General features: G+C 38.0%; 1 protein-coding gene across 2 annotated transcripts in view; it reads left to right on the plus strand.

Annotated features, from left to right (window-relative positions):
- Positions 1-26,817, plus strand: part of CDH8 (cadherin 8) — a 377,200-nt gene that overhangs the window by 184,560 nt on the left and 165,823 nt on the right. The gene's annotated exons all lie outside the window — the stretch shown is intronic.

Genomic DNA, 26,817 nt, shown 5'->3' on the forward strand with positions numbered 1-26,817 from the left:
TCAGATTTAAGAATAAATACAGTTAGTTATCGGCTGCATGATGCTTGGCAAGTAACATTTATAAAGCTTTCTAAGTTTCAACTCACACATCTAGAAAGTGCTGTGGAACCTTCGTTATAGCCTTATGATGAAGATCAGATGAAGCAATAAATATTAAACCTACAGTACACGACATGTGGTAATCATTCCATGTGTGGATATTATTACATTTGCTATTAGATTCCTCATTTGTAAAACAGGATACTGATATCTATGCACTAGAGGTCTTATGAAGATATTATTATTCTTGCCAATATTAAACCCCACCAGTATCCTGAGTCCAACGGTATAGATTTTAGCAAACAGGAAATAAGTTATTTAAAATATAAGACAAAACAGAAAAAAACTATTTTTAATGATTTGGAACATAACTTCATAAAATGATAGTTTTTGTAAATGAAGATATATCTTTTATTGTTTAATTTTAACAATGAAGTAAGAGAGTAAGCCATTTTGTCACACTTATCCTCTTGTTTTTTTATAGCACATTTTACAGTTATTATATATAACACCATCTTTTGTGTGTGCTTTTCTTCTGTATCTGGTGGTTTTGTCTGCAGACCTCCAAATAGAAAAATTCAGTATGTGGGCACATACACATATTGTTTCTTTGATTCATGAGTTTTCAGCAATATTGAGATGAATTTCCATGTCTTACCATTAAGTCAATTATTAATTAAATTAAAAATTTAAAGCCTCTCCTCACTTTTTTCTAATTCAAAGAGTAAAATCCTCATGCATTTAAAAGTGAGGAAAAAGTACATTTATACATAAATGGGTCATGGCTGAAAATTGAATTTAGATTTGGAAACAGGAAAGAGCTCTTGTAAAATACATTAATTAGGGGCATAATTACATTTTCTTCCTCAGTGAAAGAGGAAGTCTGCCATAACCTTCATCTCATTTGTGCTCTTTGATGACCCTGGGGAAGTGGTAGAGGAGGTAGTCAGCTTTGAATTTTGAGGGAAGAGAAAAAGTCTAGAGATGTCCTATTCCTTGGCCAAAGTCACAGTGAGAGTTGGGACCAGAGTTGGGACTCACACCCAGGTCCTTAATTTCAAAGCCAATGTCAGATATCTTTGAACTTCTCTTTTCATAGGCAATAGTTATGGTGTAGTGGCTTCCACAAAACAGAAATGTGTTAATTGCTTAAGGGGAATTGAATAGTTTCCTCCTTTGCTCCTTGGCTATTTCTTTGTTTACTGGAATCTCAAAAGTTCACCATTTACAGTGTAATATAGTGAGAAATAATTGACACATAACTATATATTAGTTTCAGATGTATAACATAAAGATTCGATAATAGGTATGTATTGTGAAGTGATTATCATAGTAAGTCTCGTTAACATCCATCACCACACGTAGTTATATATATTTTTTTCTTATGATGCAAACTTTTAGGATCTACTCTCTTTGCAACTTTCAAATATACAACACAGTATTATTAACTATACTCACTGTGCTGAACATTATATCCCCAGGACTTATTTACTTTATAACTGTAAGTTTGTATCTTTGGATCAGCAATGGATATTAATCCAGCAAACATCCAGTCAGCATTCACTATGTTCCAGGTGCTAAATTAAATATAAGGAGACAAAATTCACAAAGGCTAATCTCAGCCTACAAGTATCTCACAATCCATTTTGGCAGACAGACTTTTTTTTTCAACATAAATACAAGGAAGTATGATGATGCCATTTAAATAATTTATATCTTAAGAATAACTTACCATGAAGTACAGAGAATAAAAGCCCGCTACTAAGTCAGAGGATTTGGGCAATTTTAAATCTCATTGACATATACTGCCATTTGCTTAATTAAATATTGTCAGCATCATTTAAGATTTACATTTTTACTTAGCATAATGAGTGTTTATCTCAACACATTCATTTTAGCCTTATTATTTCCAGTGTGACATATACAAAGTTATCTGACTTATATTTTAGAAAGTTATTCTGGTACTACTGTGGAAAATGTAATGGAGAAAAATGATACTTGAAGCATATACATAATAGTTGCTTAATAAATATTGGTTGAGTGAAGTTGAGGTTTTTAACTAAAGCAGACACAATGCAGAAGGAAATAGAGGCTAAATTTAATAATAAAGTCAGCCTAAGTTCTTTAGCTGAAACATCACTATGTGTGAGTGAAATGTAAACCTTATTGTGTAAATGTGTGCGTAATTACACTTGAGTGTGTTCAAATGAAAACTGAGTGTTAGTTGTTCCCAAAGCATCTAAATTTGTCAATCTCTGAGGCCTTTGTTCTCTTTTAAAAAAAAAAATGAAACTGGTATGAATGTATGTGTGTGTGTATAAACACAGAAACAGATTCAGAATACTTTTTAATATTTTCTATTAGAAAAATATAGGAAAAAATGTACAAAGACCAGTGAGCATTTGGATTTTTTATTTTGTAAGTAAATGGAAAGAAAATACCCTTCCTGGTGACCAAACGATGTGTACCAGTTGTGTCCTCTGGGAAATAGACTCTGAGGTGGAGCTAGGAAAACAAGTGACTTGCTAGGGGTTAATGACTGTGAAAGATAGAAGAAGCACTGTCTTAGTTCCAGCTGCTATAACAAAATACAATAAACTGGGTGGCTTATAAGAGTCAGAAAGTTATTTCTTAGAGTTCTAGAGGCTGGAAGTTTGAGATCAGCGTGGGCATGGTTGGGTTCCGGTGAGGACCCTCTTCTGGGTTGCAGAGGCTGACTTCTCATATCCTCTTGGAAAGAGAACAAGCTGGCTCTCTGGCCTCTTTATACATGAACGCTAATACCATTCATGAGGGCTTCACCCACATGATCTACCTCTCAAAGCCCCCACCTCCAAATACCATCACAGTGGGGATTACAGTTCCGTGTATGAATCTGGAGAAGGACAAAAGCATTCAATCCATATCAGAGATGAAACAGAAGTAGGCAGGGAAGCCCATCATACTGTGATGCAGACAGATCTCATACCCATGTTAGTTAGGAGGAGAGGACATAGGATAAGGCAATGTAGATTTGACAGCATCTTGGCCAAACCCATAGAGGTCCCTGGAACAAAGATTTCTCTTAAAAGGAGTCTTATGGTACACACAAATGACCAGGCTTTATTATCACCTGCCATGCACAGTCATTGGCTGGGATGTGTCTGGGAAGAGTAGGTCCTCTACTTGAATCTTAAAACCGATCCTAAAAATGCCTCAGCTGGAGGTTGTCGGCTAACTGCACTCTTGGGCAAGTTCTTTCTTGAGAAGAAATCCAAGCGGTAGGCCTCTGTGGCTGCCACAAGGCATGGCAAAAACAAAAGAGAAAACGTTGTGAATGTGATGTTTATTTAAAACAATAATGCATAAAATTAGTATGTGCTTGGTGAATTAGTCAAAAACTGATAGTAGGAGTGTTAATAGGTACATTTATTGGGGAAAAAAAGGCTATTGTGCTATTTTGATTTATAACAAGAAATGTATATTTGGTCTTTGTCCCAGTTTCTGGCACAGAGCTCCTAAAATCCTTAGAATTTCCTAAGAGGTGAGAGTGATAAAGGTGTCTTTTGTTGTGTTAACCAGGTGACTTAGGGAACCAATGTTCTGATTAAAGGGTTGGAACTTTCAGTCCCACCCTCAGACCTCTGGGGAGAAGAAAAGGGCTGGAGTGTGACTCTTTTGCCAATGGCCAATGATTTCATCAGTCCTGCCCTTATAATGAAGCCTCCATAAAATCTGAAAAGGATGGGGTTCAGAGAGCTTCTGGATTGGTGAACAGGTGGAGATTTGGGGAGAGTGGCACCTGAAGAAAGCATGGCATCTCCACACCCTTTCCCCATACCTTGCCCCATGCATCTCTTCCATGTGGCCATTCCTGAGTTATATCTTTTTACGATAAACTGATAATCTAGGAAGTGAAATGTTTTTCTGAGTTCTCTTAAGAGCTCTAGCAAATTAATTGAACTCAAGGGGGGGGTCGTGGGGACTTCTGATTTATAGCCAGTTGGTCAGAAGAACAAGTAACAACCTAGACTTGCAACTAGAGTCTGAAGTCCAAGAAGGGGGGTGAGGGAAACTGTGATCTTGAATCAGTTGGTCAGCATGGGTGACAGCCTGTGGAGCCTGATGCTACCTCTGGGTAGATAGTGTCTGAACGGGGTTGAATTGTAGGACTCCAGGCTTCTATCTGGAGAATCATTTGGTGGGATGATCTTTATAAAGAAGATTGCCCATTGACCACTGTCAGCAGGTCACTGATGCTAGAATATTTTCAGTAAAGAAAAGGAAACCAGAGCATAGGAGACAAGAATACATTTATGTGTCTTGTTTTATCCTCACAAGAATGCTAAGAACAGAGCTCTGGACTTTGGAACAGAGAAGTTCTGCCCCCTTGCTTGCTACTTTCTAATTTTCTGGAATTATTTCCTGTTGCCATATAACACATCAATCACTCGGAGGGAGAGCTTCTCCTCCTGTGTTAGGTATAAGCTTAAGACTGCAGAAAGATTTGCCATTTTTTCTGTTTATCATCCTCTTTGAGCATCTCATAATCAGTAATTATCTTGTAATTGACTTGTTTGTAATTCTAAGTCAGTTCTCATGCTAGAATGTATAGTTCATGAAAGAATGGGGCTTGTCTGATTTGTTCATTTTGCATCCCTATGCCTAGCAGAGTGTTTGGCCCCTAAAGTCATTCAATAAGTAGTTGAGATAGGAAGGCAAGAAGAGGTTGGGGTGGGGAGGAAGGATAGAAGTAAGGAACAAATTAATAAAGAGAAAGAGAAAAGCTTGCCACAGCTCAAGGAGAAGATGTGTGAAGCACCAGGTAGGAAATCCAGCTTGCTTTCCAGCCTGTCTTCCTTCTATTTTTGTGGTGAGAAGAACACCATTGTAATCTCACATGTGATTTTTGTTGTTGTTGTTGAGATTCACTTAAGACTAAAATTCATGTCATTTCCAAGTCTCATACTATGTCTTAAGTGTCTAGCCAATGCAATGCTATTCTGGTACTTGCAAAAATGAGCCTTGATTCAGCGATAAATTCTTGCCCAGATTTAGTTCTAGATTAGATGTTAAGATAGAAAGGTTCAGGGGCCACTGCAGAAGGAAGGAGTGGTTATTAATATATCTCCCTATTCCAGAGGTCACTGTGATAGTAATAATAATAATAACAGTAAAGAAGGGAAAATATTACTGTGTTTCTAAACCACAGTAATATAGAGGGAAGAATTTATGTCTCAGTTTTGCAACTGACAAAATTGTGTTTCAGAGAAAGTAAGGTAAAAATGCCTTCCCCCTCTTTAACTCAAACTCTCTGTCAAATTATAAACAACAGGAAAAATAAAAACAAGAATGTGAACAACCACCACCTCATTTATTGAACACGTATTATGTTCTCAGCAGTGTGCTAATTGGGTTTGCATGCATTATCAAATTTAATTTAATTTATTCCACACAATATTTTGAGATAGGTACTAATGTCATCTCTGTGTTACTGATGAGAGAACAGAGGATCAGAATTGATACATTTATTACACAAAGTGTTTGAAGCAAGATTCAAAGTGAGTCTCTCTGATTGCAAGATCCAGGTTTTCAGCATTCTCCTGTACCACAACTTGACTTCCACGCATTGTAGCTTGTGCCTGGGGCTGCCATTGGTTTACAAACGGACCTATAGAACTTGGAAGCAGGCCCAGGTCTCCTTTATACATAGACATATGAGGCAGTTTGGTGTCAGATAAGATGTGAGGCGGTAGTATTATAAAATGAATTGTCATTTTTGTGAATAGCTTCAGAAGGCTGAAAATAGCTTATTTGTATTCTATAAATGTTTTCTCTTTTTTTGTTTCCCTCTCCCTGCTACCCCCAATACCATATGTTTGCTTGTACCATTTTGGGCACAGACAGGGAGAAATGTGACATTTATTTTAAAAGCTACTAATTTGAGGACAGCAGTGAGAAAACAGTTGCAGTCCATCCTAAATGATTGAAGATGGAAAATCTAAATAAAATGCAAGGCAAGTGAATAATAAATGCTTAATTATCTAAAGAAATCAGGGTGAAGTTGCAGCACAGTCTAAACTTTCCTCCAGGCAATCAAGGGTATGAAAAATGACCAGTGTAAAAATAAACTAACTTAATTCATTGACCTTTTTTTGAAACTCAGACCATCTTTCTTCATTGGATACAAATAACATTTGTCTCAGTGGAACCTGTAAACATGAGCTAAGGAAAAAAATACTCCTTGGGGAAAAAAAATCCATGTAATGAATGGTTGTCTTTCCTAAAAATCAAGATAATACATAGAGTCTTCATGGAATGCCTTTGGAATTGAGTCATTGTTTTACCTTCTGAGCCAAAGTGATAAATTGCAAGCATACAAGGTCTCTTTTTTAATCAGGATTACATAGATTATCATTTCCACTGCCAAGGGGTCTGGCCAAAGGATTTTCTTGTACAGACCTTTGAGAAGAAATATTCAGATAAACTCAGGCTGCCCAACAATGCCAGGATATGCACTGATGAGTGAGAATGTCTTTGTAATTCACGTCAACTCATATTTAGTCTACACTCTGGTAAATCATGTGCCAGGCATTGAGGGTGCAATGTCATGTATGATAAATCCTAAAAGAGATGTATATGGGCACTCAAAATGGTGTGATAACATAGGACACATGCCAGAATTCATGACATAGGGACGGAGAGGAGTGCCAGCTAAACCAACTAGTATGGAAAGAGGAGATTAAAAGAAGCCTTTTAAAAGGTAGTGATACCAAAGGTTGTGTCCTGAAAAACTGCATCCTTTAATAGGTGATTGGTCTGGGGTAGGGGGAACGGTTAAATAAGGCCTTTTAGCACAGGAAATCAAAGGGATATGTGGTCAGGGGAAAAATTGGATAAGGAGGTGATATTGAGAAATTCAGTAGCTTTCACTTCCTCAATGGTATCAGAAGATTTTTACTTTAAGAGACATTTCTATATAAAATAAATTGAGGCTGTAATTTAGGAATCCAAACTCCTTTTAATTTTCTGCATGACTTTGGCCGAGTACCATCTCCTCTTGGGACTAAGTATCCAGTTTTTAAAAATACTGATTATAATGCTGTTTCCAATCATTCATGAAATTGGAGGGGAAAAAAGCATATACTCCATACTTTGCTTTTGATCTTGACAAATTTAGACTACCTTGAATATTATTATTATTAATTTTTCTTTAAGTATTGAAAATCTGTCAAAGTCATAGTGGCTGGTGAATACAGCTTTTCTTTGCTTTTTTAATTTTTTTAACATCTTTATTGGAGTATAATTGCTTTACAATGGTGTGTTAATTTCTGCTTTATAACGAAGTGAATCAGTTATACATATACATATGTCCCCATATCTCTTCCCTCTTGCGTCTCCCTCCCTCCCACCCTCCCTATCCCACCCCTCTAGGTGGTCACAAAGCCCCAAGCTGATCTCCCTGTGCTATGCAGCTGCTTCCCACTAGCTATCTATTTTACATTTGGTAGTGTATAATGTCCATGCCACTGTCTCACCTTGTCCCAGCTTACCTTTCCCCTTCCCCATATCCTCAAGTCCATTCTCTAGTAGGTCTGTATCTTTATTGAATATTATTTTTATACTTTAATTTTTATTGAATCAAACAAAATGTGATGTTTTTGATTGGACATTTCCTCTTAGAACAACCCAAAGCTTTTACATTAATGGTAGAGAGAAAGGTACTTCGGCATTCTTTAATACAAGGCATCTGTTTCCATTAAAACCTCTGGATTTGGAGTGGAAAGTTTGACTGAAAGGAAAGAGTAACATGGAAAAGGAGGGAGCTGGCTTAACCAATTTTCTGGGTCAGTTTCATCATAGCAGATAAAGAACCCCTTTCTAAGTGCTGGATAAAAGCACCCATCTCACAGCTGACTCACTTTGAAAATTACAGAACACCCCAGATCAAGTTCTCCAATGAAGTGGGTGGTCAGCGGTGGGGAAGGAGCAGGCACAGCTTCTTCTGTAACATGTGGAACCTCTTCTAAGCCTCCTGAAAGAACAGGGGTTCTCCCTGAAGAACCTCAGGCATGAAGCCAATAGACAGAAAGATTGGGAAGGGAACCAAAGGGTGCTTTTCTCACCTGTGGAGACATCCTCCTAATGCACTCTTCATCCAATTTATATTCTCTTTATACAGAAAATAATTTTCGAGGAAAAAATACAAGCCTAGAGACATCCCTTTCAAACATACACACACACACACACACACACACACACACACACACAGAAACACACAGATACGTGTTCAGAGCAACTAAAGATGGGAGGAAGTATCAATCTGTGAGTTTATGCTTGTTTAAGGCCAAAAGACTGTATAGAGAAAGACAGTTCCTTTATCATATGCCTTACATTTCAGGTAGAAGAACCACAAATGGATGCTCAATAAAATTGTAGGCAGCAACAAACAAACTAAGTCTTTGCACTCTTGTAAAATCCCTACCCCATATGAAGTAGCTATTTTTAAATGTCTTATTAAAGATGAGGATTATGAAGAGGTTTAATAATATGGCCAAAGTCAGGCAGGTGACAAGTATTTGGTACATATAGTTCAAAATCAATATTTGTTGGAAAAAATGGATGAATGAATTAATGAGTGAGTAATGAGAATCTAATGTGTGTAATGCCACCTGTACCTATATTTAAACCTCACTGTGTTGTTTTAGTTCCAACTAAATGATGATATGATGATGACAAAATGTCATTTTAAATACCTAATGGATTAATGTTCTAATCTGCGCAGTATTTAGAGATAGTATTCTCAACAAATGCTATCCCTCCGTAGTCTTGCTGATGATTAATTTTTCATATCCCAGTGAGTATATCAGCCTGCTGCTTGCACACACTGACTTAACAATCATTTATTTCCCTGCCTGGAGTCTCTTGAGGGAGGTAAAGTGGGTTAAGTGTTGTGGTCACAAAACTGTTTGATGATTACTAAAAATAATCTCCCTACCCAGTCTTCCCCCCCAAACCCAGAACAATTATACGTACTTGGGTAAGCTGAAAGAAGTGTGACTGTCATGTTACTTACACCTTTGAACATTTTTTAAAACTCAGAGGGAGCTGTCCAGTGCTGACCATAGGTAGAATCAAAGTGATGTATTTTCAGAGAAACCAAAGTCTTTGGAGGTGCATGGTGAAGAGAAAGCCTGAACTACACAGAGTCCTCAACATGTTACAGCTGCTGTCACACTGGGGTGCTTTGGGATGGGTTTAGGTGGAAGCAGAAGCAAATACTCCCCCATGACACCCATCCAGCCTGCGTAGACCAGCTAGGATCAGGATTTTTTTTTTTTTCCCAGCTTACTATGAATCATGTCCCTGCAGAAATAAATTGTAGTTTCTATTTCTGTGGTGGTACTCTTTCTTCCTTTGAAATATAGCTTTGAATTTCAAAATGGCTTAGGGAAGAAAGACAAGATGTGTTTTCATTGATTTTATAGCAAAGCATGGTTTATGTAAGGATATCAAAGATTAACCTTATGTATTCAAAAATGCACACACACATATGAACACCCCTTTGGTGTTTTTGTTTAAGGATAGCAGGTTATTTGTATAGTTCCATCCCCACCGCACTCCATCCTTTTGGCCTAACTCTGCGTCCCCAGCACGTAAGACTATTTTGAACACGTTACTGATGCACAGTAATTGCTTTAAAATACTCTAGCAAATGTGACTTTAGATATAGCTCCCCAAAGAAGGATTATCTAACATTCAACTGTTCTAGTTTGGAAAATAGTGTATTAAATATCATAAAATGTTATCTATGGTTTTATATATATATATGATTTTGGAAGCTCAGAGAAGGGGGTTAATTCATACTGGACACCACTTTTCTTAAAGCAACTGAGATAGGTCTAGTGCACAGATAGGAATCCACTGAGAGGCTGCATTAGAAGGAGTATATAAATATTTCATCTGTTTCCTTATAAGTCAAATTCTAGAAACATTCCTGTGAGATAATTTCCTCTGGACTTAAGCATGAAAGACCACAATTTTTCTTTATAAGAAAGACTACCAAAAAACAAAAATTTCAACCGTAATTACAGGGAATCCTGTCTAGTTCTCACTCTGCACCTATGTGCTTAGCACTGTGCGTTCCTTGTGATAGTTGTACAAGAAACATGTTATAAATTAACCAATAAACATGGACAATTAAATCAAGGATGAGCGTGGTTAGAAAATGGGCTTCCTCAGAAAGACTTAGATGTTGTCAATTTCAGATCCCAGAGAATTTTGGATTTGAAAAATGGGTGCTTCTAGAAGCTTAGAGTATATATTTATATTCTCATATTTAATATATATTAGCATCTGACCATTTGATTATTTGGAACCATTCGGTGTGACATTGCTTATGACAGACCAAGGACACAAGGATGTGCTCATAGATGCTACATAAGACTAGCCCATAACACTATTGTGTCCATTTATGTCTCCCTTTCCAGAAGCAGTGACCTCTCTTGGCAGTGGCACGTAACACTGTGTATTATATTCTGTTTATAAAATCAAAGGGAAGGAAGGTACTATTTATTGCTCATCTACTATGTGCCATTTCCTATAATTTTCATAGTGACCATGTGAAGTGGGTGCTATGATCCTCATTTTACATAAAGGAAATAAAACTCTAGGCAAATTAATTTCTGGAGGCTGTCCAGGTAGTAAAAGTCATAGCTGGTTTCCTGACCACATCTGTCTGATTGCAAGCTCTGCTGCATTAGGCTTTTTATGTCCTAATAGAGAGGACTGGGGGAAAAAAAACCCAACAACAGTGAAAAGTCAATGAGTCCAGAAACTAAAAAGAAGAAAAAGAAGAGAGAGACTCTATAAACATTTTAATGCCCTCTTTTATATTAATGTTTATTTTCAATTCAGTAAATAGATATTTATTGATCACCTCCACTCTCAGGGACAAAATGATGAATGGGGTAAACATGGCCCTGATTTCCTGGAGCTTACAGAACAACTAGAGAGATTTCGACATTAATAATTATGTTAAAATACATCAATTGGATATTGTTTATTGTCCAAAGTGCCATGAAGAAAAGATGTAAGGGAATGAGATAGTTGATTTATTATTATTATGGGTTGTTTTTATTTGAAGGATTGGATTGAATTTCATGAAATTAAAGAGGAAAAAATAAACAACGTTCTTGAATAATGAGAATAATTGGTTCATATAAATATGGATGATTCAGGAATATTGGGTAAGGGAGTCTAAAATAGAGCTACTTGCAAAGAATAATCAGTCTCAAGAGAATCATTTCTTCGTTTTTCAAAAACTGGAGGGACGTTCCACTTGGGGTGAAACCCTGATTTAGAAGAAAATTTGAGTGTAAGTACTGGTCTCTAGGCTTATATTTATTCCCTTAGTTAGAAGATTTTATGGCTATAATATGGAAATAAATGGTTATTTCTACCCATACAGGTTTAATCGATATATATAGACTAAATATCGTTTCCAAACTCTTATGTGCCTGGTACTATGCGTAGAGTAAGTGAAAAAGACACAAGTTTTGTGTTTTCCTAGGCAGGGGCTAAGCATGTGGGTCTATAAATACAGTAAAGAAAAAAAAAGTGAAATGGTTTATTTATTTTTGGCTGTGTTGGGTCTTCGTTGCTGCGTGTGGGCTTTCTCTAGTTATGGTGAGTGGGGGCTACTCTTGTGGTGTACAGGCTACTCATTGCGGTGCCTTCTCTTGTTGCGGAGCACACACTCTGGCACGCAGGCTCAGTAGTTGTGGCGCACGGGCTTAGTTGCTCCACAGTATGTGAGGTCTTCACGGACCAGGGCTCGAACCCGTGTCTCCTGCATTGGCAGGTGGATTCTTAACCACTGCACCACTAGGGAAGCCCCAAGCCAGGCTGTTTTAGATGACCGTGAGGAGCAGAAATAATGGAAAAGTAAATTAGCGATTTTAGTGTTCAAAAGTTTAACGGGATTGAACTGGTTGGTAAATGCAAGCATAGCCATAATTAGATAGATTTTTTTTGTTTTTAATCTGGAGAGTTTCTTTAAAAGTAGTTTCCATATGCGGTAAAATTTTATTGTGTGTGACATAGTACTATTGGAACTTTCCTTTCCATCCCATTAACTTTAATAATGTTGCTGTGGTATTATCTATCTTAAAAGCTACCTTTGCACTCTGACACCTGTGGTTCTCTTAAAGACAGGAATTGAGATCACCTAATTGTGCTATTTAATAACAAACACATTCATGAGCTATACATGAAAATAATGACTATGTTTACACGATGAAACAAAATGCAGATTTGATTCCCTTGCTCTCATTCTCAGCAGAGTATAAATTAGCAATCCCAGACACAAATAGTAATAACAGAAATGTACTAGGCCTTGGATAATAAAGCTAAAACATTTAGTGATTTGAAAGAACTGGCAACAAACCTCACTGGTCCTCAGTCCTCTTGCAAAACCAGGTCAGGGAAAGAAGTAGCCCCGTAACGTTCTCGTTCTCATAGGATTAACTTTGTTCTTTCTATGACTTGAGTCAGGTCACTTGAGTTTAGATGACTTGATATCAAAGTAACATTTTTAACGCTCATGTTCTGCTAACTTCATAAAATTGTATTTAAAAAATCTTTCCCTTGTGAGGCAACTGTTTGAACAAGAATTGTTAATAATTGGGTATCGAGAGAATGTTTGTAAGTGTGGTACTTTTTCTCACTCTGTGTATCTGTAGTTGTTCTACAATAGCTGGAAGGAAATCACCCCACCTTCCCACCGTGTTCCATTTTCTATCCACCAGGTCTCCCAAATTGCAGTTGTAAAATATTAGAATTGTCATAATGGAATCTATTCTGAAATGACATCACTTTCTATCACAGCTGAAAATAGATATGAGGAAAAACACATTTAAAAACAGCGTTTGTCTTATTTACATTTCATATGAACTCTAAAGTAACGTGCCTCCTACACTCTGGAAAATAGTTATTGAAGACTGTCATCTAAAGCAACTAAAAAATACGCTGAAAGAAAGCAAAAAAGACAAACAAAAGCTCTGTGTTACATGTAAACACTTATAACAAAGCTGAGCTTCTGAATGGTCACTGTGTTTCTGAGAGAAAGAAAGATTCCAATGATGCCTATGTGGCTTGGAATTTCAGAGGAGACAATATAGTGTGGGAAGTCATGAATGGGAACTTTGGAATAAGAGTTCGGTTCAACTTCTGTCACCGACATTCCCGAGTTGATGACCATCATTAAAATATTTCCTGTCCCTAAGACCCTACTCTTTATATCTTAAGGATGCATGATCATAGCTACTTTTAGAGCTCTTGCAAGGTTAAGATTGAGATAACATATTTAGAGTGTCCACACCTAATTTCCACTCAACTACTTGAGTTCCCTTACCTGCCAAAGTTATAATTCCCACTGAAGAACATTAACCCAAATACCGCCCCCTTACATGAATATTGTTGTTAACAGGTCATTGGCTTGAAAATGAATTTGGGTGGAAAATTGAGGTTTGTTCACATTTAATACACACCAAAAACCTCATCCACCCACGTGTTCAGATCTCTGAGGAACCGAGGGGGGCGTGGAGTTTTCAGAGCCCTCACCCCACCTGTCGTAGGCCCTGGTTTCTGTATATCTGCTCCACTGCTCATGGTTACCCCATTGACAGAAGACTGTCTTTCCCCGTGCTGAATGCCAACGCCTGTCCCTGAGTCAATTTGTCTCATTTTCCATGCAACTATTTCAGTGGACGTCAAGGTGCTGAATTTTTACATGTGCAATATTTATGTAAGAGTGAGAATAAGCACAACAGTAATTTGATGCTAAGGTATTCTGAATGCTTCACTGGGATAAATTAATTACACCACGCGGCTCCCTGTTAAGTAGACCCATCCTGCTCTGGCTCCTGAGCATTCTGCGGCTAGAATTTTTCACTACAGAGGTGAAGAAGTGGGGAAAGCCAGCTCTAATTAGACCTCCACACATCTTTGGAAGAGGTCTGTGATAGTCATTTACTTGTCTGTGTTTACTTTTATGTGGGATTCCTCACAAGCTCACAGGGAGGAAAATTAGTCATTCATGCCCTGAGTCATTGAAAAATATTAAAATGCGTTGAGAGACAACTATGTGTCAGGTACTGTTCTAGGGGCTCGGTAAACATCAGTAAACTAGGAAAGCCCACTTGTTTACTGTCTGTCTGCTCCCTCTGGAATGCATGTAGGCAGAGACTTTGATAGCTGAATAAGGAAAAAGAGTACCAGCCCAGAGGGGTTATTATTATAAAGGCTGGTCAGGGAAGCCTCACTAATAATTTGACATTTGAGTAGGGACATCACAATGCTGTTTTTACAAATGAAGAGAGCATCAAAGAGATAAAGTGACTTGCTCATGGTCACATGACGGTGTGCACCTGGGATACAGTGGGTGCTGAGATTCTGAATGTGTGACTGTCCTTTTTCATGAAGGAATCATGGAAATCACTTCTATCTGGTCTTATGGTATTTATCAAAGTGTAGAGGGGACTAATGTATAGTCATATATTTTTTGAGTGAAAAAGATCAGAGCAGGAATCTTTTTATAGAAAAGAGGATGCTTAAAGTCTTAGTAAATTTGACAGAGAGGGGCAGGCCAGTTAGATGCTGCAATAAGAACAAAAGCACATACGGAAAACAAATTCGGTGTGATAAGTGTTATGACTGAGTAGTGCATAAAATGATAGCAAAGTTCAAAATTGGAGGGGGTGAATTTGTATTTTAGCAGGCAGCTGATCACTCCTGCCTGATCTTTTGGATTGTGAACTACTCCAGACCAGAGAACTGTATGTGTACCTCATCAGTCTTTATATCTCCAGCTCTTAGTACAGTGCCTGTTTCGTTGGAGGTGCTCTCTCCACGGCCACTGATTTGAATAGCGTTATCCAAACTTTTGCAAAGATGAGGAATTAAAGAGGGTGGATGATGGTGTCATGGTTTCTTTTCTCTTGCCCTGCTGGTGGTGGGCTAGAAATTAGAGTTATTTGGAGTGTTTTGACAGACTCAGCATAAATGTGAAAGACCATAAGGAAGAAGGAAAGATTGATTTTATTTATCACCCTCCCGATTCCCTCACGTGAGCCTTCTTTGGATATTAGGTTCACTCACACCAGAAATGGATGCCTAGAATTCACTCATAATAATAGATTATTTGCATACATGAAGGTAGTGAGGCTTATGGAATTTTATTTGCCTCTAAATATATAAAACAACAAAAAAGAATTTTTACACTTTGAAATTGATTGGGCAAATAGTTATTGAAAGAATGCCTGATAAGTTCAGGAAAAAGCAAAAGCATCCCCATATCTTTGGAGCCCTTTGGGGCCATTATTTGGCAACAACTGCTAGAAAAAGACAAAGGAAACATTACAGATCTTAGTGATCATCAGTACAATATGCCTCTGTCTAGGACACAGTATATTTGATGTGTTCCATAGGTTTTCAGGAAATGTACATTTTTAACAAGGATGGATGAAAAAACATGCTATTACTCAGGCACATTAGTACTTATGGTAAGAAATATTGGAACTAGAGTTAGAAAATTCTGGATTCCATCATCATTTACTAGCAGTGTGACCTTGAGTAAAAGTCACTTATTATGTTGTACTTTGAAAGAGTAGGAAAAGTATGTCTTCCAGGCAACCTCACCCACATTTCTTTGATTTAATCCCTTGCTCATCTTAGAAACAAAGTGCCCGTGGTCTTAATTTAATACAGAGAAATCATGATGAGAGAGGGTAGGTGACGTATACAAAGTCACCCAAAACATAAATGTCAGATTTAAAGACAAATGTATTCCTTTGTCCTCATCCAAAAATGTTTTCTCTGTATCACATGATTTCTCTTAAGTATATTGCACTCATGTTCACGCACAGAGGTTACTCCTAGAGTATTTCATTTCTCATTACACTGCATACAATGACATGTGGAAGGAGAGACTGCAGGTTTCTCAGAATTAGTGCCTTGCATTCTTTGTATTGCGAGAAGGTCAACAACAAATGAACACATAAACCTCAGGTCCTGTAATTACCATGAGCAACTAAGAGTTTGAAGGAGCCAGTCTTTTGCCTACCGTGGGTACCTCTACTAAAGAGATCATGCACAGACCCCTGCACCATGCCTAATGCTTGGCAAATAGGGGGTAATTAGTGAGTGACTATTGAATTGCATTGAAGGAAGCAGACTTTTAGAGATGATCGAGCTTCAATATTCATTCATTCATGCATTCACACACCAAACATGTATTCCCATAAAATGTATCTTCACTTAGATTTATTGGAACAAAGACATTAAAAAGAAGAATACATACAGCAGGGAAAGGAGTATCGAATGGGGCATGAGAAGAGATTGATAAGAATGAGGAAGAGAAAGAGAAGGGGGGGTCATGTAAGTTTTTAAAAATCAGCGAAGAAAAAGGAAGAACTACCTATTTGTTAGGGTTTCTAATTTTAATATAGAGCATCAAAATCATAAGCCACTTAATGTATTTGAAGAAACAGAGCTCTGATGTATTTTGACAACTGTCACTAAGGGAACAATAGATCCATAAAAATCTGCCCTCACTAACCCTCTGTATGGTAACTCTCTGTTAACTGGAACACCTGCCTCACATCCCATTCTGACTGGTTTTGCCTCGGGCTTGCCTCCCAGGAAGGTCAGAAGGCTTCTTGTTTATACACGTCTAATTATCTCTGTCCTGGAGGGACACAGACATCCATTCACCTATGTTTGCCTCCCTATTGTGGGGTATAATCATACCTGGATTTCAATATTCACAAGTGTCCAGGGCTAATTATAGTTAAATGTGTCCTATGTATATGAGAACGACCGATAACGAATAGCTCCTGCAGGTGACATATGTCTGTCTCATTTTTTTTTTTTTTCCTGCAAGGTAAGTATCACTCTCCCAGCTTCACAAAGGAAGTAGCTGGAGCCCAGAAAGCCAGGGAGTTGTAAGCCTGGTTACCCGGTTTTGTGTAGCTCTGCACATTGCAATCCTCCCCCTGCTTTTACACTTAGCGTATAAGGAATGTGAAGTTAGCCTCCTAGTCTGTCTTCTCCGCCGTATCCTGAGTACGTGAAACAGTGTTCTATACAGAATAGTCATTGACAAACATTTGGGGAACCACAGATTGATTCCTTGTCGGTTATTTAGCTGTACTGCTTCTTCCCCTTATTCTGTACAAAATAGAGCCCAGGGCATTCTGTGCCACCTGCCCTATTAGGTCCACGATGGGAGCTGAAAGGTGTTGACTGGCACAGTAGAAATAATTTTGGTGCGAGAAAAAAACCTTAAAAATGAAAAAGAATAAATAGGGCTTCCCTGGTGGCGCAGTGGTTGAGAGTCCACCTGCCGATGCAGGGGACATGGGTTCGTGCCCTGGTCCGGGAAGATCCCACATACCATGGAGCGGCTGGGCCCGTGAGCCATGGCCGCTGAGCCTGCGCGTCCAGAGCCTGTGCTCCGCAATGGGAGAGGCCACAGCAGTGAGAGACCCGAGTACCGCAAAAAAAAAAAAAAAAGAATAAATAAACTAAAACCTATGATAATAAGCAACAGTGAAAAAGAGGGACGGTTACGGTGCCAGGGGAAGGAAGCTAATGGTGCTTCTTGCACTGACATGGATCTGCTGAAGAGGGAATCACATAGCACCATTGTTGGAGAAGAGGCATGAGGGGAGGAGGAGGAGAATTCTATTTTGAGAGATAATGTGAAGGAACGGAGGGAAGTCACTCTGCTGGGAAGAAGGCAAGCCTGCAGCCCCAAAGAAGAATGTAGGAAGATTTCAAAAACAGAACTTTGGGAATGTAACAAAGGGGTCAAGGAGGGTATTGGATTGAAAGGCACAAAAGGAGTGGTGAGGAGATTTTCCAGGATTAGTTAGTTGTGAGATCGATAGCCCTTAAATTATTCTAAACGAATCAAGTTGGCAGAGTGTCAAGTGATTTTATTACGTGACTCCTCTCAGTACTTGAACATGTTTTACTTTTGTACATGTCAATAGTTTATAAAGGTCTTTGACTAATAAACAAAACGCAGTAGAAGCATGACAGTGGTAGGAAACCCTAGAATATTTCTTTCGAGCCCAGTCGGATTCCTGATTGTTACTTTGAGGGCAGTTGGGACAAGTTCTCAGCACATGTTTGGTGCTCATGGTAGCAGCTATAATAATTATAGGAAGACCGTCCCCTTCCTGGCCAAAGCCCTCTCCTGGAAGTAGGCGTGCCCCTCTGCCCCGTGTTAAAGCGATGGAAGCAAATTGATACCTCATGTCTCTGAAGCCTTGTGTTATGATTTTATGAATGGTAACCTTATTCATTCACATGTAGAAATCATACAGTGATCATCTGTTGTTAAACATGTAGTGACTCATGGGGCAAAAGCAGAATTTATTCGCCAAACATTTCTCTAAAAATTTGAGGTTGAGGATTTAGTTAATTTGGAAAATTTTATTAACAATGGCAGTCTTCGTCAATGCCTGTCTTACTTTCTGCATTTTATAGATACTTCAAATCAGGGTCAGTGAGTCACTGGAAGCTCCCTGAGGGAGGTCCCTGAGTTGGTCTAGCACCTCTGGGTTAGCGATTACTAAAAGAGGAAGAGCAATGACGATTATTTGAAGCTAACAGGCAAACTTACACGCAGAGCACTCTGAAGTCAGTGATTGCTGATCATCTAGACCCTCCAAAGTGTAGAGGAGAGCAGTCGGTGTAACAGGAAATACAGAGAGGAATATCAGGTCTATTACTGTCTCAACCGTGTTAAAGCTCATGGAATATAAATAATTTAATAAGGCCACAAAAGTTCATGAGTCTTCATCTTTTAGCAGGAACTGCAATAGGTACCTGACTGGGTGGTTGTAAAAAATAACGATGAGGTGATGGTAATAATAATTTCAATACCTGTCCAGGTAAATATCTACTCTTTGCCAGCCATTGTGCTAGGCACCTTGTATGCACATAGACTTCGTACCTGTGTAGGGCCTGGCACAAAGGAGGCTCAGTAAGATATGGAGTCTTATTATTTTTACTGTGATTGATCTTTACAATCACCCAGCAATAATGTAGAATTAGTGGTAGTTATAGTAGCAGTACTAGTGATCAGCTAGTTACTATTATATTATTGGCTAAATATTTTAGATGCATTATCTTCCTTAATAATCATTTTATGAACACAAAAGCCTATGGGTAAGTACTATCTCTTTGTAACGGAGGAAAAAAACAGGGGCTCAAAGATGTTAAAAAGTTACCCAGGTTATTTATGACACTTGGAATCGGAAGGGTCAGAAATCAACCCTGATGTCCCATATCAAATCCTGGGCTCTTAAAACACCATGTTGCACTTGTCCATGTCAGCAGGCTAAAAGCAATATGACGTGCTGGGTCTGATTGAGATCTGGGGTCAGACAATTCCTCTGAGGCATTAGAGGAATCAGGGCCACTTTAACATTTGGGGATAGTATCAGTTTTGAGTATCTGTTAGGCTCTGTGAACAAGTGCTAGGTGCTGTTTCATGTAACCTCAGGTGGATGTTACTATCTCTGCTGTATAGATGAGGAGACTGAGGTTCCAAGAGTTGAAAATAGTTTCTTAACTTTGGCTCCATTTCTTAGTCGGTGAAAACAGAGCTTGTGCTTTATCTACTCAATCCCCCCCCCACCCCCCGTTCTCGTCTGCCCAAGTCCTGAACTGCTAAGAGAAAGCATCCAATTTTGTAGCGACCTTTGCTTTGCTTTTTAAACCACCCATACTTATTATACATATAATTAGTTATTGGAATTATAGCTTAAGGAAAGAATAGTGTCATCCTGTTCTTCACAGAAATAATTCCACTTGATTGAGGAGTCCCTGGAAGTGTTTTCATTTAGGGGAAAAGAAATTTCACCTTAATTCTGAATAGGAATAATTGCGAGGATTTCAGTGTAACTGAAAATTGGCATTTTAAATAACATCAGTTATTGGCTAGCCTGTGTGTTGATGCTATAAATGGTGGCTTTTGCAAAACTACTTAATAGGGGAATCCAGGAGCTACAGAAGCGACAGTCCGTACACTAAATGCACTATGAACATTGTATGTAAAAATATAGAGATGGGGTATCATTGTTATTTCACTTACAACTATTTCATATGTTATTCTATATGGATATGAAGATAGACGTGGCTGTGATCCACGCAGTGGGAAAACTTTAAAGTTGTAGTTAAGTATATGGAGTTTTTTTTTTGTTCTTTCTTTGCCAAGGGGCAGTGTATTATTTCATTAATAATTCATACTTAAGATTCTAGAGACCCAGATTTGTATCCTTGCTCAGCCACAGTCTGTGACATTGTCCAAGACCTTTCTCAGTGCTGGACCACATTCCAAATCCCTAATATTCACGTGATAATACATTTTCAATTCTGACAGATGAACTGAATTTTCCTATGGATTCCTGTAGGAAAATTTAGCTGTCATAACTATACATTTTCCAAGAGAAGTAAATAACAATGGAACTTCAAAAGTAGAAAAACCAAAGCATTGCTGATAAAGCATATAGATCAAAAGAAATTGTTCATGAATTCATCCTTAACTAATTCAATTTTTGAAGTGTTACTAGTATACATAGCTCATCAGCATCACTGTTTTGAGTGATCCTGAGAATATCTGAAATATTAGAACAGTGCACCACAAATTTATACTGAGACATTCAATAAATAACTCAAATGTCAATTATGAAATGGGTACAATATCTAACGAAACCATGAGAACCCCTGGCTTCTTTAATCTGCAACACACACACACATCACTGGCATTCAGGAAGTGCTGTGCCCTTCCTCTGGCAAACCAGCATGGCCTTAAGAAGTGACTCTTGCAATGGTACAGAATAGCTCTTGAGTCTCCCTTGAGCCTTGAAGGCAGCAAGACTTGGTTTGAATCTTGACACCCTCCTTCCCGACTTAACGGCTCTGTTACCTTATAACTGTATCTAAATGTCTCTGGTCCCCAGATACATGACAATTATTAATATTTATCAAGTGCTTACATAAGCCAGGGCTGAGTCCCCAAAGCGGCTAGAGAAATTATCTACAATTATCATTTTTTTCTGTCTCTCTTTCTTCTTCCTTTTTCACTCCCTCGTACCTTCTCTCTTGACCTTTGTGTTATTTTCTTCCCTCCTACATTTGATGATACCTATTATGGGCCAGAGATTGTGTTCAGTTCTGGGTATTCAAAGATGAATGAGACATGGTTCCTGTCCTCAGTAATTTACTACCAGGATAGGTTGACATAATAGGGCAAGTGGTGAAATGGAGAAGAAACAGAAAAGTAAGTGACATGAGGAAGTTCCTAGCAAAGATGGGTAAGATCCAAAAGAAGAAAAGTCATTAGTTCTACCTGGGAAGGCTCCTTGGCTTCTGAAACATCAGAGCTGAAAGGATGGATGGAGTTTTAAGAGGTCGATAAAGGGCAAGTGTGGACGAGGCTGCATTATCTACACAGAGTTGTGGAGGCACAGAAGCATGTGGAAAGTCTGAAGAAAGGTAAGTATCTGGGGAATCAAAGGCATATGCTGTGTAGAATGTTGTAGTCAAGATGAATCTGGGCACAAATCATGTAGAGATCTGGATGCAAAAAATATTAATTTTTGTTACATGAATACCACTGTGGAGGCATTACCATTTTGAAGTTGGTAAGAGATGTTCTTGCAGCATCGCTGACTATAATCTTTGTTTCTAATATTTAAAATAACATATGTTTACTTTATTGTTAACGCTGAATTAATATCTAAATTTTATTTACATATATGTCTATATATTTATAAAATATAAATACAAAAGCATATATATATATATATATGGGTGAATGTATATATGCCCACATATATATGTATATGTTTATAAAAATAAATACCAAAATATGTATTATATTTCATATATCTCTATATGTGTCTGTATCTATATCTGATGTATAAAGTAAAACATTTGGCTTTTACCTCTCGTGTAATAATACCAACCTAAACTCTTATTTGGCAATTAATAAGATTTTAAACATGATTGGTGAGCTTCAGGAAATTTCAGTGACTTGCCCAAAATCACATGGTTAGTAATACTCCTGAAGTAAATTTTCATCTATATAATCCCAGACCATTTTCTAACAGATGCAGTCCTATACTTTCTATTGCAGAGTGCTAGGAAATGTGGCAGTGAACCTCCAATTCCTTCACAAAACACATCAAGTTATCTTCATTTATATTCTTTGCCAAATTGTTATAAGCACTTATATAAGATTAATCATGGGATACATTATTTTTATTTTTTTTATTTTGTTTTTTTTTTTTTTTGCGGTACGCATGCCTCTCACTGTTGTGGCCTCTCCTGTTGCAGAGCACAGGCTCCGGATGCGCAGGCTCAGCGGCCATGGCTCACGGGCCTAGCCGCTCCGCGGCATGTGGGATCTTCCCGGACTGGGGCACAAAACCGTGTCCCCTGCATCGGCAGGCGGACTCTCAATCACTGCGCCACCAGGGAAGCCTGGCATACATTATTTTTAAAATAAAATTTTTAAAATGTTATAAGCATTTTAAGTTGCTACATAATATTTTTTTAACATCTTCATTGGAGTATAATTGCTTTACGTGTGTTAGTTTCTACTGTATAACAAAGTGAATCAGCTATAGTGTACATATATCCCCATATCTCCTCCCTCTTGCGTCTCCCTCCCACCCTCCCTATCCCAACCCTCTAAGTGGTCACAAAGCACTGAGCTGATCTCCCTGTGCTACGCAGCTGCTTCCCACTAGCTATCTGTTTTACATTTGGTTGTGTATATATGTCCATGCCACTCTCTCACTTCGTCCCAACTTACCCTTCCCCCTCCCCGTGTCCTCAAGTCCATTCTCTACATCTGCGTCTTTATTCCTGTCCTGCCCTTAAGTTCTTCAGAACCTTTTTTAAATATATGTTCCATATATATATATGCGTTAGCATACAGTATTTGTTTTTCTCTTTCTTTCTGAATTTTATTTTATTTTTTTATACAGCAGGTTCTTATTAGTCATCAGTTATATACACATCAGTGTATACATGTCAATCCCAATCGCCCAATTCATCACACCACCACCACCATCACCACCCCTGCTTTCCCCCTTGGTGTCCATATGTTTTTTCTCTACTTCTGTGTCTCAACTTCTGCTCTGCAAACCGGTTCATCTGTACCATTTTTCTAGGTTCCACTTATATGCGTTAATATACGATATTTGCTTTTCTCTTTTTGACTGACTTCACTCTGTAAGACAGTCTCTAGATCCATCCACGTCTCGACAAATGACCCAATTTCGTTCCTTTTTATGGCTGAGTAATATTCCATTGTATATATGTACATCTTCTTTATCTGTTCATCTGTCGATGGGCGTTTAGGTTGCTTCCATGACCTACCTGGCTATTGTAAATAGTGCTGCAGTGAACACTGGGGTGCATGTGTCTTTTTGAATTATGGTTTTCTCTGGGTGTGTGCCCAGTAGTGGGATTGTTGGATCATATGGTAATTCTATTTTTAGTTTTTTAAGGAACCTCCATACTGTTCTCCACAGTGGCTGTATCAATTTACATTCCCACCAACAGTGCAAGAGGGTTCCCTTTTCTCCTCACCGTCTCCAGCATTTGTTGTTTGTAGATTTTCTGATGATGCCCGTTTTAACTGGTGTGAGGTGATACCTCATTGTAGTTTTGATTTACATTTCTCTAATAATTAATGATATTGAGCATTCTTTCATGTGCATCTTGGCCATGAATTTTTATAATATCTGCTTAATATTTTATGCATTTGATCATTACAACCTTAACTGCTAATTTAATATTTCCCAGTGTTACATATTTAAATTACTTGCCTTTTTAAAAATACCATACAAAAAAGTGAACATCTTAATCCAAAAATTTGGGGGTTAGGAGAAAAGAAATTTGTCATTTCCTTGGAATATGTTCTTAGTTTTAAAAATACCAGGTCAAAGTATCTAAACAAGCTTTTGATTCCTGATACTTAAACACATTAGCTTTCTAATTATGTTATATTTTGCAAAAGCACCAGAGATATCTGAGAAATCTAGTTTCTCCAAATCCAGACCATTCTCTCTGTCTACCTATCTACCTATCACCTATCTAATTGATAAGTTATTGGTCACAAAGAAAGGTAAATGCAGTTTTTTCTGAACGCTATAAAGGTTGAACAGTTTTCTAATGTTTCACTTTCTCCTTTGCAATGTATCTGTGCGGATTTGGCATTATTGAAGTTATTGTATCAAAGCTATTATTCAGTGATAAGGTGGGCATGCATTGAAGGGTCTTTGGTTGTATACCCTTCACCCCTCATAACTGGCAGCATGTAGTACAAATTCCATAAGTAGCAGAAAGTATGGGTGTAGGATATTACCCCCCAAAAGAATTTTTCCCTGATGAATTTGTACCACTTAACCTCATAATTGAAAGACTCTTTTTCAGAGATCGTAAGGTGATAATTGCACGTTATATTGGCAAGAGTTTGGGGGAATAACAGAGCTAGTTTTTTCATAACTAGGATAATGTGTTCAACAAGTCTTATTCAAATAGGAGTTTAGCACAGCATTTTATATCAACTGCAATCTTTGAACAGCACAATCTGGGAGACCCACAAAGAGTGAATTACAGTGATCAGCCTTCAAAATGACAAAGGAGTTAATCAACATCTCCTTGCCTTTCTCATGAAGCCTCTCAATCTGGTGATATCACAGAAATTATAAAAGGAAGTCTTCGTGATGGATACAAAATGCTTCTCAAATGATAATACCAAAGACAACGGGAAGAAAAAAATAAAGACTCAACTTTTAAATTTTTGAGATGACTGAATTCTAATAAGAAGTACTCCCTGAATGATGAGACGTAAGGAATAGCTGTTTAGTACTTGGGAGGAACTTAGGCCAGGCTAGGATTTAAATTCTTAAACTTCTGCCCAAGGGAAATCTCCATGTGATTGAATACAGTTAAGATGAAACCATGCCTTTTAAATACAGGAGAATCAAGCACATTGGTCTATTCACAGTAGGGTGGTGAATGCCAGCTTCAGAGCAAGATGATTCCCTCTTTCCCCTGTTAATCCTCCTGCCAGGGTTCACCTCCAATCTCATACCTTCCCAACCCTACTCCCAGTGCCAGGTTCAAAATCTCCATTGAATTCAATTCACAGAGAATGGACTAGTCTCATTAATTGAATTTTCTGATTAGATTTTCAAAATGGAGTTCCAGGGAAACACTTCTAGAATTTAATAGTTTACATTTCCCGTTTCTGAGTCTACTTTGCAGTTAATGTGATCAAGGATTCAGCAGGACAGGCTCATCCTTCTGAACATCAATTGTGGATTTTTCTTCTACTGGAAATGTTAGAGCCTCCTATTTTCAAGGAAAAAAAAATGTGTCCCAGGGAAGTTCTGTGATTTTTCCAAAGGCAACTATTTAAGGTGTCTAACTAAGGCAGCCCTAGACCCCTTCCTGAGTTGAAAATTTACAAAAGCCAAAGACAAAATCTCTAACAGTTTTCATTGTATCAACTCCAAGTCATATGCTGTTTTCTTTTTTGTGAGGTTATTTACCATACTAACTGCCCCTGAAGAAAGCATGTTGTATACTACTCTCCAAAAAACTGATAACTATGATTTGTTGCCAATTTGGTGTAATGGAAGTTTAAACATAATATTTAAGCTTGTGAACACATTGCTGGGCATTGAGGATGTGTGACTATAAGCACATGGGGAGACGTGGACACTACTTTTGCTTGATCACTACTTTGAAAAAGAGGAACACAGTCTATTTCTCGGGAGATGGGAAGCTATTTAAAATGAGCACCATCAAAAGTTGTTTTAAATTAGTTTACTTTGGCAAAAAGGGTATAAGGATCTTTTCTCTGTCTTCTTAAAATCACAGGTGAAAATGGATAAAAGTGCCATTTAATTGAGGATTATAGTCACATTTTAGTCTTCATGGTTCAAAAGCTGTGACTTCTCAAATCAGAGAGGGAAAATCACTTATTACTATATTTTCTCTTCTGTATTTGGTGATATTTAATACCAAACAATTATTAAAACATAGAAGTCCTTCTCTTGTCCACAAAAGAAATAGCTTAAAGCTACTAATACTTGGGAGAATATGTGGGCCAAAGCAAATAATTCAGGGTAGAAGAAGTAGAAAGAACGTTTAAGGCAGTTTTTAAGCTTCTGTTTTAGGAGTTTATTAACATCTTGCCGTATCTATGCACGTGAAATGATCTGCCTTTTGTATAGGAATTTAAAAAGTTAAGTAACATGTATAGATATGCCCCAACACAAGGAGAAAAATAGAAGGACCAAAGGCACTTGTGGTTTTTCTTATCCTGCTTTTATGGGCACAAGGTAGCAGGAGAAATGTTCCAGAAACTATGTCTTGGATTTTTTAATGAGTTGCTACTAGTTGTAAGGCAATGGGCTCAGGCAAAGCAAAAGCTGTTCATTACAGTTTGTACTGAAGCCAGTTTCGTGTGTGGCACACCCTAAGGACATGGGAGACACTCCCCACTTAACCTTAAAATATCAGGAAACCTACTCTCAATGTTGTACAATAAAAGAAGAAGGTGTGAAACCTCCCAGGTGTGCAGCTTCCCAGATGGGTCATCGTGAGCAACTCACTTCACTGTATACGTATTATTCTCATGTTACAGATAAGGAACCAAATACCTGTCTGGCCGTCTCAAGGAGCAGTCCTTTAGACAGC

Source organism: Orcinus orca, chromosome 20 (genome assembly GCF_937001465.1).
Source record: "Orcinus orca chromosome 20, mOrcOrc1.1, whole genome shotgun sequence".
In the NCBI taxonomy this organism is placed as follows: domain Eukaryota; kingdom Metazoa; phylum Chordata; class Mammalia; order Artiodactyla; family Delphinidae; genus Orcinus; species Orcinus orca.